This window comes from Nyctereutes procyonoides, unplaced genomic scaffold, assembly GCF_905146905.1.
Source record: "Nyctereutes procyonoides isolate TBG_1078 unplaced genomic scaffold, NYPRO_anot_genome, whole genome shotgun sequence".
Taxonomy (NCBI): domain Eukaryota; kingdom Metazoa; phylum Chordata; class Mammalia; order Carnivora; family Canidae; genus Nyctereutes; species Nyctereutes procyonoides.
This window is the reverse complement of record NW_026575052.1, coordinates 120,810-134,475: the sequence shown is the minus strand read 5'-3', so window position 1 is coordinate 134,475 and position 13,666 is coordinate 120,810. Positions and strand designations below refer to the sequence as shown.

General features: G+C 44.2%; 1 protein-coding gene across 1 annotated transcript in view; it reads right to left on the bottom strand.

Moving 5' to 3' along the window:
- Positions 1 to 13,666, bottom strand: part of PEX14 (peroxisomal biogenesis factor 14) — a 139,071-nt gene that overhangs the window by 84,543 nt on the left and 40,862 nt on the right. The window lies entirely within an intron of this gene.

Sequence of the window (13,666 nt, the reverse complement as noted above, 5' to 3'; positions counted from 1 at the left end):
GGGAAGGATTATATAAGAAACAACGCACACAGCCATTCACACTGGTCCCTCTTATGCAATGGAGCTCAATCCTGAAGAGACTTCAAAGGACAAAGTTTGGGGTTTCATGGCTAAAAGCTGACAGACGGACAGATGATCCCCGTACCTCTGATGATGACATTATTTACTGAAATCTTCATATCTACAAATAAGCCAGGGAGGGGGTAGGAGGAAATCACTTGAGGGTATTAACCTTCGCATCACTCAGCACACGTGAAGCATGTGTTTGCACGTGGCTTGCGTGCTCTCCATCCCTGGCGCTAGCGCAATGGGTGGGACATGCCAACCTGCCCCAGATAGGAAAGGGGGCTGTTCTAAGTGACTGGCATTATTCATCTCACCAAGACCAAAAGAATAATATCATCTCATGTTACAGGTAAAGTCAACAGACCCTGGACTTCGCTCCTTAGCTGTTGAAAGAAACATTTCTAAGGGACTAAATATAAGGGACTCTTCTAAGATCCTTCAAACGAAGGCGGGCAGCTATCCAGAGACGCAAGCATAAGCTACCGTGACTACCAACGAAATACGACTTACAATATTCTCCTCCTATTTTATATGAAGTTAGTCTTGAGACCGGACAGACTTCTCTGGCAACAAAAGATATGAGGAGGGATCCCTGGGTGGCGCAGCGGTTTGGCGCCTGCCTTTGGCCCAGGGCGCGATCCTGGAGATCCGGGATCGAATCCCACATCGGGCCCCTGGTGCATGGAGCCTGCTTCTCCCTCTGCCTGTGTCTCTGCCTCTCTCTCTCTGTGACTATCATAAATAAATAAAAATTAAAAAAAATTTAAAAAAAAAAAGATATGAGGATAAATGGGAAAGAAACACAAAAAGCCAGGTCAACTCCCTTTTGTATCTTCCCCCGTAATCCCTCTATTGGAGGCTAGCCTGAGATGTTGTCCCTAGAGGATGAATTCAGGGGTCCCACACCTTCAGATTCAGACCTGGCAGCGATAAAACGCTAAGATGCACCCGTGTTCCCGGAGACTGGTCGTAATCCGTCCAGCACTGCAAACCCCTTAACCCCCATCAGGAGCTGCAGTGGTAACCAACCAGCTCTGGACTAGAGAGAAGCTGATGCTCCAGATTCTAGACCTGAAAACTCCACACTGCGCCCCCTTGGCAACTCAACCACATCTCCTCTGGTCGCACCAAACTTAAGAAAAATCTGAGAGACATCTACAAAATGGATGCAGATGCATTTTAATGAAAAGATGGGAGAAGGGAGGGAAGGAAGAGGAAAACAGAAGAGCGATTGGGGAGGAGGAGGGAGCAGCAGGGGAGAAGGTAGCCATGGGACAAGTGGAGCAGAAGGGGAGGCAGAAGAAGAGGGGAGAGGAGAAGTGGGAGGGGGACATGGGGAAGGAGGGAGGGGAGAGACATGGGGAAGGGAGGCCCAAGTCCAGGAAGGAGTAGACAGCTACACAGCCACAGGCCCCACACAGTCGATGCCCATTGGCCTGGCTCCAACGGCTTGGGGAATGCCTGTTCTTCACCTGGAGAAAAAAACTACACCTTCCACGCACAAGACAATTACGGCACCAGTATCACACGGCGATGCCTGTATGCTGTGGTGTGTGCTCCAGGTGTCAGAGGGAATGTGGACGAGCAGGCCGTAAGCAGCAGATATTAACAGCATGGCTCCTCTCATTTACCCATAGAAGCATCGACCTTTCCTTCATCCTTCCAAAATTTTCCATGACAGAGAAAGAAAACAGAATCCCACCACTAAAACGCACAGGTTTCACCTTGCTTTTTTAATATAGTCCTTGGTATATGCATTTCTGGTCAGAGAGCAAAGTTCTGATGGGTTTAATGGTGCACTCAATGCAGTGCTTGGCGCATTCCATCAATTTTTTTTTTAAAAATTGCATCTCTTATTTCTTTAAATACATTAATCAGCCTACTGTAGGCAAAACGGATCCATCGGACAATGCAATAAACATGAATTATCATCTATCCAACACGCATAATGGCTTAAAAATACATAATAGCAGGTGTAGTTTAAATGATTAGTTATTACACCTGTGGTGGGTCTGATTCAATTGGGAAAAATCATCTTTAATAGGTTAAAAGGTTTAGATCACCATGCTTTCCTTAAAGTGGCTGTAGAGAGGGAATGATGGAGTGCTCTGTCATTAGTAATTCATTTAAGAAAAACGTGGGGGATATAGCAAAGAACAGCATAAACGAGCGAATCCAATTTAAACATCAGGTAAAGTAGAAAACACCTTTTAAAAAAGCAAGATAAATGAATTCGGAAGGGAGATGAAATTGACGTATTTATTTTAACGGGAATTTGACAAAGTCCCGGCACACTTCAAACTTGCAAAAATATGAACAATTTCTTTTAAAGTTTCCATTCACTAATTTCAAGCCATATAAAATCATGCTGCCAAACACCTACATAAAGTATATTTGGGGCTTGTTTATGTTCCTCTTGATCTTTGTCTGAAAATGCAGGCGACAGGCAAATCACATATTTAACAGCATCGATATCGCTATACCAGATGCAAAAATATAAAGCATCCAAACTAACAGCCCCAACATAATGTGCTGAACAAGAAAGATACCCAGATAAGCAGCTATGTGTAAGTGTGAACATATGAAAACCTCTCTCCCCCTTTCACTAATTATTTCTTCGGCTACTCTCTACGCCTCCCCACCCCACTTCCCTCACCCAAGGACCCGGTACTACAATAGGGGGGGAAAGGCCCGTCCAACCTGGAATTTTATATGCCGGGGATTCATCCACAGATGGTAAGAGGTTTCCCCCAAATCTTTCTCCATAATACAAAGATCTTAGTGCACTAACTAACTGCCAGCACCCTCGGTCGGCATCTTTCATTCGCCCATTGTTGGACACTTTTCATTAACTTCATGAAGCAACTCAACTGACTCTTCCTCTGCAGAGGTCCAACACACACAGCCTGCTTTTGTTGGCCAACATGATGGGGTGCCTGCAGCCTGTCCTGTATTATCGTTTGATTTTCTAATTAGGAAATGAATGTGACTATTCATGGGTTATATTTGTGCCCAACTAAATTACATAAATTCAGGCCAAATCTTCCGCCTCAATGTCAAAGATGTAAAACGGAGACAGGAACTTTATTGCAAATGTTGTGGGAGTGCAGCAAGCCCGGGAAAATTCTGGTGCAAAGCACCTGATGCGGCTGTTGGAAGCCACTTGCCGTTGAGTCCACGAGAAACGGCAGAATCGGTTTCCCTTTCCCCTCCTCTTGCGCTGCGAGTTCTTACCGAGTGCACCTCGAATTACCAGGAACCGGTGTCATAAAAATATAGACGGCCAACTTGGAAGAAAACTGAAGCAAAGTTTCTCGCCACCCCTATTCCTGTGGCCCTGCCTTCTGCCCGCCCCAAAGCCAAATAAAACGACGCCGGCACCATCAACTCCTCAGGCTCAGGAAAATGTGATCATTTTCCCTGTTTATCACTAAAGTGACGGCCCACCTCTGCAATGGGTGCTCCAGAGGGCCTGCCACAGCCAAGGGGAAGGGGACCCCAGATGATCTGCCAACCGCGAGAGATCCAGGATTTGTAACTGTGAAGCAATGGAACGCAGTATCCCCGGGGGCTCTCCACGGTGAGCAGTGCTGTTAAACACACTGTGTAGGGTAAGTAATCCCTGGTGAGGAGAACCGAAGTTCTGACAGTCTTTGCTGAAAAGGTGCTTCCTGTGTGTTTCCCACTCGCCCACAAGGACCTACACACTGTCATCTTCAGGACGCACACTTTATCTCCTGCACGAGGGAGACGGGAGAACAGAGCTTGCCTAATAACGAACCTGGGGTGTGAGGAAGCCTTAGCACTTTGCACCTGACTCGTAAACCGGATGCATTGTCTCCGGTGACACTTATTTGGAATGCCACCAATTCCAGCACTCCTGTGTGCTCCATACACATCTATCTCCTAAAATGTGAGCATTCATTAGCCATTTTAAAATATTAAAAATATTCAAAAATTAATGATACTAACAACCGAAGCCAAGTCCTTTTTAACCCAGAGAGATCACAACCAGAGGGCAAAAGAAATGACCGATGTGCAGGCCTGAAACCCCACTCCGCCGCCGCGCCGCCACACGTGCGCTGCTCAGAAGATTAAATTGCCTGTGAAAGGTTCCTACGCTCGTGCTCTAAAGTAGATAGATACCCAGAATCCTGTTAACAAGCGTTAGACCAAAGCCAACTCGAGTTTTAACAAGGGCTGACTTTAAAAGCCGGGCAGTGCCGAGAAGGAGAGTACCCTCTTCAAACAGAAATGCTACATTTTAGTAAGAAATCAGTACTCTGTCAGGAGTTCCTTGACAAATATGGTCATCGGTGGCACAAGGAAATAGTTGCAAAGCAGCTGTTAATCAGAGAAACACATCGTAGAACGCTGATGCTAGCACTCGTGAAAAAATGCAACGGGCTAATTATGAAGCTATATATCTCACTAAAGAGGCCGTGTTCCTTGAGATTCCAGGCAGAGCACTCTCAGATCCAGGGTCCTAGGACAACATAATTCTGGCTCTCTGCATCCAGAACCCTCTCTTATCTGTGGCCGCCAAGCTCAGATTCTTCGTTCTCTTTCAAGCCTCCTTGCTCTCCTTCTAGCTAGGGAAGGGGCTGAGAAGGGTAACGGCCCTGGAAGCGGGGGCACCCACGAGCCACATACCAGGACACTGCACGGATGCACCCAGAAGGTGTCAGATCCTGAGCCAGAGTGAAAGGAAATCTAGGAGCCCGCACAAGAAACGTCAGAACCCTTGCTCTCGCGGCAGCAGGGGAGCAAACGGGGAGCAAACGTGGGTGAGCTTTGAGCCAGGGGAGTCGCAACCACCCACCACCCACCCCTAACCGCCCCCACCCCGGTCACCAAAATTAAAAGAAAGAAGAAAAAGCAGCAGCAGTAAACACAAAAACCGGGACTGTTGTGCTTGAAATCCCCAAGGGAGGAAGGGGGCGGCAGAAAGCTGCTCTCCAGAGGAGGCTGCCTCTCAGGGAGGCCGAGGGAAAGTTAATATGCACAGGAAGGCTCGGTCAGCCCGAACCCGAACCCGATCCGCGATCCCGCGCAAGGGCAAGGAGGAGCCAGGCTCCCCGAAAGCAGCCTAGGCGTGGGGGAGGGCGCCTGAATGGCGGGAGGGGAATAACCTTGAGGTGGCCGCGCAGCCCAAGCGCAGAGCCAAAGTGCCCCCTAGCCGGAGCCCGCGGCCACGCAGCCCAGGGCGGCCGCCCGCTGACTCGCACGGGGCCCCAGAGAAGTGTTTTCACTCAGGGAAAATGAAATGTTTTGCAAGATGAAACAGAATGAAAATTGAGGTTTTAGGTAATTACTAGTTGGCATTTACATATCACGGGCTGGTTCAACACCTATTCATTTTCCTCTTTTATTTTCAATTTTTAAAAATTGCTCATTAAAAATGAACAGATGACAGTGACAGGAATTTTTTTTTTTTTTTACTCATTCTCCTTCTCTGAGGGTTACAAAATCAAGAGGTACTTTTAGCCCGTTTATCTACAGTTAACACACACACACACACACACACACACACACAGAGGTATGTTTCATTTACATCAAAGGGGGAAAGGAGAGGGGAAAGTCAACAAAAGCCAGGAAGTTCAAAGATAACGACGGACAGCGTAAGGGGTACGTGCGCCAGCCTCTGCACCTGGGCCAGGAGTGTGCGGGCACTCGGCACTCGGGGGTTAAAGGAAAGAGCCTCTCTTCCAACTTGGAATTTCCTGGTTTTTGTCACTGTGTCCTTCCCATTGTTGATTTGGGTTACAACCCTATACTAATTAAGCTTGTGGGCCCTAATTTCCTTTGTTTTACTCTCCTCTGTCCTTCTGTTTTTCACATTAAAGAAATAAAGTATCTCTGGCTGAAGTGCACAGGAGCTGACATGATAGGACACAATATTTTTAAGGTCTACTGTGTAAATCTGTATTTAGGGAATTCCAAAGCACGCATTATTGACCTTAGTCTCTCTTAAAACACACTGATATATGTAGTAAAAGCCTTCACGAAAAGTGGCAACGTCGCGTGCACAAAAACTACCTTTCAAAGTGAAATACCTCTGCATTTAAATTTTTCTTCTTGGCCCGAGTTAAAAATATTGCATGAACTGCTTGTCAGAATGTCATTGTTTTGTTATTTGATTAAACTAGTTCTTCCAGAAATGTGTATGGAAATAAAAAGCATCTTAAGCCAACACGCACTGTTTAATATCAAGTGACAGTGATTTTAGGGGGATGGGGGGAGACTCTGGCGAGTACTCTAGGTGCCACCCTGCAGCCCACGGGGAGCTGGTGCAGTTGGGGCAGCCAGAGCCTTAAAAGCCGAGGAGCTGCTGCTGCACAGCTCGACTGTCACGGCACCACAGACAGGGCCGTAGTAGTACACACACTTGCCGTGGAGGAAATGAAAACCCTTGCTTCTGGGTTGAGAAGATCAAAGTTCCTTTTTAGGAAAGGTTGAGATGGAAAAGGATTTTCTCCTTCAGGGAGAAAGAAAAGCAAATTTAAATGCCTTGTCCCCATGCATCCCCACCTGAATTTAGATAGCAGCCCCTCTAATTTTTGATGCAACCAACAAAGCAGTTACCCAAAGAAGGGAGGAAAAAAGGATGACATTTGCCTTTTCCTTGGCTTTGAAATCCAACTGGCAGCAAATTGTTTGAAGTCCTGCTTAGAGAAGAAACTGTAATAGCCTCCATACTGAAAAGAGGAGGGAAATGCCATTATACACGGATCACAGTAGCAGTGACCTCAGCGGAGAAGGCAAACGAGCTGGCTGCAAGTCGGAGGTCCAGCCGGCGTGCCAGGAACAGAAATAAAAGGTTTATGTGCCAGAGACGTGTGGCTAGAGTTGGGTGCTCGATCCCAAGAGATACCAAGAAAAGGCAAGGAGTTCAATTCCTTAACACAGTGTCTTTCAGCAGCTCCTTGACGGCTCCTTCTGCCAGTTTCCCTCGGTTTTGCATCTTCTATATTCCTCTAATTTCCCCGCGCTGCTAAAGAGGAAGCAGAGAGCACCCAGGCTTCGTGTTGTAAAATTAATGAAGGTGTCAAGCTGTTGAGTTGAATCACTCCAAAAGAATGTAATGACTCAGTGTCCAAGAGCAATGCTCCCTAGGAGAACTGTGAGCTCACTTGGTGACGGTGGCTGGTGACTCCAACACTACAAATATGTAGTATTCAGTCCCCCGGACCTTCCTAATGATACCACTGCTTCTACTTCCCCATCCCTTTCTCTCCGCCACAGGCTGAATGTTTTACTTTCTGAAGGTTACTGCTCTCAAACACCAGTACCTCTCAGATGCTCGGCAGATGAAACAGTGCTTCAAGTCCCACTTCTTTTGAAGTCGGGGCCACACAGAGGTTGGTCAAACCTCCTCCCTGGTCTTGCACTATCGATACGTGGGATGATGAGGAAGGGGATGAAGGTTATGTCATGAATGGATGACCACCAGGCGATGCAGGACAGGGTCCCTTCACGATAGTTTTGCACCTTGTGCTCCGAGGGCAATGAGATGGGCTCCTGGATTCCACAGAAGATAAGCTCTGGACCAAGAAATTCTGTCTATAGTCACCTCACACACAATACAACACTAATACAATACAACCTTTGAGGGGTCACTAAATGGCACTCCTACCAGACATCCTACCAAAAAAATAGAGAGAAACTAAATGTTAAGAGATAGATTTGAATACAAAAGAAGCAGATATAGCCTAGAAACAGTTTGAATGCAAAGACAGCAAGAAAAGAATTTAAAATGACAAATGTCATTATTTACAACAGCCAAAATATGGAAACAACCGGTGTCCAATGGATGAATGGATAAAGAAATTATTATGTGTTCTCTCTCTCTCCCTCCCTTCCTCCTTCTCTCTCTCTCTCTCTCTCTCTCTCTCACACACACACACACACACACACACACACACACACAGAAATACTATTCAGGCATTAAAAAAAAAAGAATGAAATCTTGCCATTTGTGACAACACGGATAAACCTCGAGGGTATTATGCTAAATGAAATAAGTCAGAGAAAGACAAATACCATATGATCTCTGCACGGCTCACTCAGTCAAGCGTCTCACTCTTGGTTTCAGCTCAGCTCATGATCCAAGAGTCGTGAGATGGAACCCCCACCCCCACCCCAGTGGGCTCCCCGCTTAGCAGGGAGTCTGCTCGGGATTCTCCCTCTCTCCCTCAGCCCCTCCCCGCCACTCCCGTGCTGCAAATAAATAAACAGATAAAACCCTTAAACCCCCTCCCCCCAAAACAAGCTCACAGATACAGAGAATACATTGGTGACTGCTCAAGATGGGTTGAGGGGTAGGAGAAATGAGGGAAGGGGTAAAAATTCATTAAAAAAAAAAAAAGAATCTGTGTTTCAGCTATAGGACAGAACTTCATTGAAGGGCGTATGGGAAAATCACCTACATACCTTAGGAAACAAGTGGAGACTGTAGTCTGAGGACTAAGGGAGTCATACATAAGCACTGGCCTGTAGTTAATAAAGTTGTTTCCCAGGGGAGTACAAGTCTACAATCCTGATACCACTGTACACGTGTACTGGGATTGAACAAATAAGCAGATGACGGACAGTCTTAAAAAGAAGGTATCATGGGATCCCTGGGTGGCGCAGCGGTTTAGCGCCTGCCTTTGGCCCAGGGCGTGATCCTGGAGACCCCGGATCGAATCCCACGTCGGGCTCCCGGTGCATGGAGCCTGCTTCTCCCTCTGCCTGTGTCTCTGCCTCTCTCTCTCTCTCTCTGTGTGTGTGTGTGTGTGTGTGTGTGACTATCATAAATAAATAAAAATTAAAAAAAAACTTTAAAAAAAAAAAAAAGAAGGTATCAAGTTGTTTTCATAAACAGAAGCAAGGATACCTCTAGCTCTATAGTGCTGTGCCACAAACAAAGGAGAGACAGGTCCTCTTTCCATACAGTGACATTCTGCCACACTGTTTTGCTTTTGTACTTGATCTTCCCTCTCTGCATGTAGTACTCCCTCCTTAACCTACCGAATTAATTTGTACTCTGCCAAAACAAAAAAATAAAGAAAGAAAATTTAAAAAAGAATTTTCAGCTAGGCCGGCATACACGCCATTCTAGCTCACGTGCAATTGCCTTGGCCTTGAGGCTAGATACTGCTTAACTGGATAGTGTATTATTGAAAATATTTTGTATACAGGAGCACCTGGGTGGTGCAGTCGGTTAGGCATCTGACTCTTGGTTTCGGCTCAGGTCGTGATCTCAGGGTCATGAGATCGAGCCCTGAGTGCAGAGTCTGCTTAAGTCTCCCTCCCTCTCCCTCTGTCTCTCCTGCTCATGCTCTCTCTCTAATAAACAGATAAATCTTAAAAAAAAAAAAAAGGTAAAATATTTTGCATGTAAATAAATAAATAAAATATAAAATATAAAATGACACGTGGATAGCCTTTAAATCACCTTTCACATCCAGGGGAGAGCACAAGAAAGTAAAATAGTTAAGATCTGCACTAACAGAAGACCACCAAGTCCTAGTTTCTGCTCTTAGTTTAGATTGTCTTATGGCCTAAGGGAAAAAAATAAAAGTATGAGATCCAAAAGTATGATTCATAATACTGGCAGACTCAAAAGTCTTCAAATTTACAGTAAGATGATAGGGATTAGAAACAGTTTCTATTCAAAAAGTAAAATGAAATCAGCTCCTGTCAGAGGAAAAGCATCCTCCTCCTCAAGCGCACAAGCCCCAGAGAGTGGACAGGAATAGGCTGTCTATAGAGATAGGCCGTATCGGTGGAACCCACTCAGGCTGGGAGGCAGGGTGACAGATGACAGAGGTACCTAATATCCATATGATATTAGAACCTTGAAGGCCAGGTTCCATCTTCTAAGAAAGTGGTATCTGACCTAGGTCACACCTCTGTAGCTGACTTTAGGAGGAACTTATCCCTAACAAGAGTACGGAACAGAAAAGCAAGTCAAGCTATGCCTCAGACAGAGATGGGGAAAGAGTCACCACTCTTATATCTTCCAGAAGCACTGAAACAAGGGCTGTAGACCTGACTGGCATCCCCATTGTCAGATCTGTACTCACAGGACCACGATGTAAATTCAGAAGAGTGAATCAAACACAATCACTCCAGTTGCCTTCTCTGATAAACTCCAATTTGGAAACTTATAGCTCAGCGAGGAAATCCACAGCACACAGGAAGAACCAATTGGTAATCATCATGGCTTTGAACCATTCCGTAATCATTCACTAAACATCGTGAACATTCCTATTATTAACAGCCACAGCTACCAACAAACAAACAACCCCCTGCCCAAAAAAAAAAAAAAAAAAAAAAAACCAAAAAAACCAAACAAAACAAAAAATCCCCACACCTTTAAAAATGAAAGATTCAAGAGAGGCCTACTAGACACCAGAGCCACGTTGGCCATGAGGCCCTCCTTACAGATCTCCCACCTCTGATAAAGGAGGGTCTTTACACCCTACATCTGACGTTCTAACCAATCTTGGTCATCTAAAATGAGCATGTAATTTACTTACAATTAACGCAACATTTAAACAATTTTCACCATTAAGCAAATCAGTTCCATTGAGCATCCTCCTCTTCCTCCTCCTCCTTCCCCTCTAAATCAATAGTAACTCATTTCTAATTCCTTCCAGCTCTGTCTGGGAAACAGAAGTTCACTTTTTGCTATCTGAAGGATTATGAATTGCCATCTTGCTCTGCAACCTTCTTGATTCTCCACACCCCACTCAGAGGGTGAAATACTTGGAAATCACAAAAATCCCCACATTTCCACAATCTGGTAGAAGCTTCTTGAGACCTCACTCATCATTCTCTGCTCATTGTCCTTTCTCTCTCTTCCTGCCTGTTTAAACACATGGACACAGAGTTATTAACTTTTACAGGAAAACCAAATAAAATAATGTCGAAGCAAAACTGCGGTGATGTCAGGCTGTAGCTAGCACCATTCATCTGTGGGAATCCGATTAGCGCTCGAGTGGCAGAGCTACCTGGAAAAGTGCTCACAATCAAATAAAAAAATGATACCAAAACATTAACCTGATGGCTAAAAACTCCACATTTAAACAGTTAAAGTAATAAAGGAGCTTTTATTGAGTATTTTTTATATTTCATTATGCCCCGAATTGACGAGGACTCCCGGATACATTTTCTAGACTTTTGGTTTCTCAAATCAAATGCTCTCTTGGACTTTTTTTTTTTTTTTTTTTAACTAAAAGGAAACAGCATTTCTTGTAAATTTGAATGAAAGGATTAAAGCTTCCCCTATAATATCGATATCAGCCTTGAGTGCAAACACAGCCAAACATTGCAACAAACAGAAGCCTTTTTTGGTTTATGTACTGGTTCATTCTGAACCTGCCAGCAGAGAATTTTTCTCCATGACTTTACCTTACACAAACCCTCTATTTCTTCATTCACCCATGTTTTGCTCCAAATTGGTAGGGAACGGAACCTGGTGGGATGGCAGGAAAGAAAGCAGGGTGGGTCTCAAGATATCTGCACATGGAGTACAGTCCTGACACTAACATGTCCTGAGACCCGGCCTCTCACGTCCCCACTCCGTGCCACAGATTCCTTCATTTCTGTAAAATGGGGGCTTACACAGATGACTTTCTGGACCCTCCAGCCATGCCACTCTATAAAATTCTAAGTTGACTCCCAGAGGCAGCCTTTGATACCTCAACCAGGGATATCGGCTCAGGTCAAGAAAGGTCAAGGATAAGACCCAACCGTTCTGGAGCTCAGCTCTCTAATCTCATCCAAATAAAAAATATATATATATAAATTCAAAAACAATTTTTAAAAAGGAGAAAACCAACAGAGAAGAGAAAGGAGAGAAGGAAGAAAAAAAATCACCATTGCGAAAAACAAAAAACAAACAACAGATTCCACACATTTTGCACATAGCAAAGCTTTACTCACACTACTTACTTAACGATTTATTTTACATACAAGCTTAGTTATCTGATATCCAAATTACAGAAGATTAAAACTGCAAATAAGAAAGGAGAAACGATTCTGGACTTTGGGAACTAGTGGTTTATTAACCTTGTTTTGAAACTTTTCCTTAGTGATTCTGTACCAGGTAGAGGGTAAATTTTGTTTTTAATAAAATCCATAATCTAGAACATGAAAAAAATTAAAAAAGGAAGGAAGGAAGGAAGGAAGGAAGGAAGGAAGGAAGGAAGGAAGGAAGGAGGAAAAAGAAAGAAAAAGAAAGAAAGGAGAAATGAGCCAGCTAATAGAGAGATACTTATGGAACAAAGACCAGATAGCGAAAAAAGCCTAGCAACAAATGTCAAGAGAGAAACATCTATGAAAAGCAAACAAAAAACTCAAAAAGTTTATTAGTTTGGGGTCGTTTGCAAAGGTGGAACCATTCCAAGTAAGGGCAAATATACAACATATCTAAATTTCAGTTTTTGAAAACAGAGCTACACTTACAACACAATATAAACATTTATGTCCACAATGACAATACTGAGTCATGAGGACTAAATTATATTCCAGATACTCTGCCTAATAAAGTAAGAAAGTATATAACTCATTTTATGTAATTCCCAGCCCAAAGTTGCAGAGTGTTTTGTTTGGTTTTCCTACAGATATCAATGGCCATCTCACTGTGCCTATCCAAAATGACTCCTCTAGGAGGGAGCCAGAGATGGTGGTTTTCTCGGACTGAACAAGAACAGTTTTTATTCAAGTTAGATTAAGAAGGAGGAAGCCAAAGATTAAATAATGAATAGTTTACTGAGCATCCACCGGGTCTGCACAGTGCACCAGGCACTTATAAAACCAGTACAATAAGCAAAGATGCTGCTTTTGCTGTTACAATCCAAGACAAGGAAAGAAGTCAAAAGGGATCTTAGTAGGCCATCTGGTCCCACATATGATCTAAGACTCCTCCCTCTTCGACAACCCTGACAAATGATCAGTGGGCTTCCAAGTGAATGCTTACGATAAAACAAGATAAACATGAGAACTCACTCTCAAGAGACTGTCAATTCATTTTCAGGAGTCCTTTATTTAAATTTTATTTTATTTATTTATTTTATTTGAAATAATCGCTACATCCAACATGGGGCTCAAACTCACAACCCCTGGGATCAAGAGAGTCACACACACTACCGACTGAGTCTCAGCCTGGTGCCCCTCAGGAATCCTTCTTTAAACGGAGCTGAAATCTACTTTCCTGAGCGTTCTATCCAGTGGCCCCAGTTCTCTGTAGGAGAACAATAACAGATTCAGTTTTTGAAACAATGCTGGATGAGGAATTAGGATAGCCTCTGTCACTTGGCTATCTTTTCTATAAAAGCATTTCCCTTACTCTGCTTATTAACTAAATGTGAACACCAGTTTCGCTGTATAAAACAGCTTCATGAATTCTGCTCTTAAGCTTGGTAAGAGCAGCCTTGCCCTTTGTGGGAGGGCCAAGGCTACACCTGTAATGTCAGAACGCATTAGCAATAATAAAGGCCACAATAATGCAAGAGACGACTTCATACACACGTCATTCCCGAATGGCTAAATTCAATCAAATATGGCAATGCTTCCTACAATGCTCTGATCACTGGGGCCAGCGCGTGTG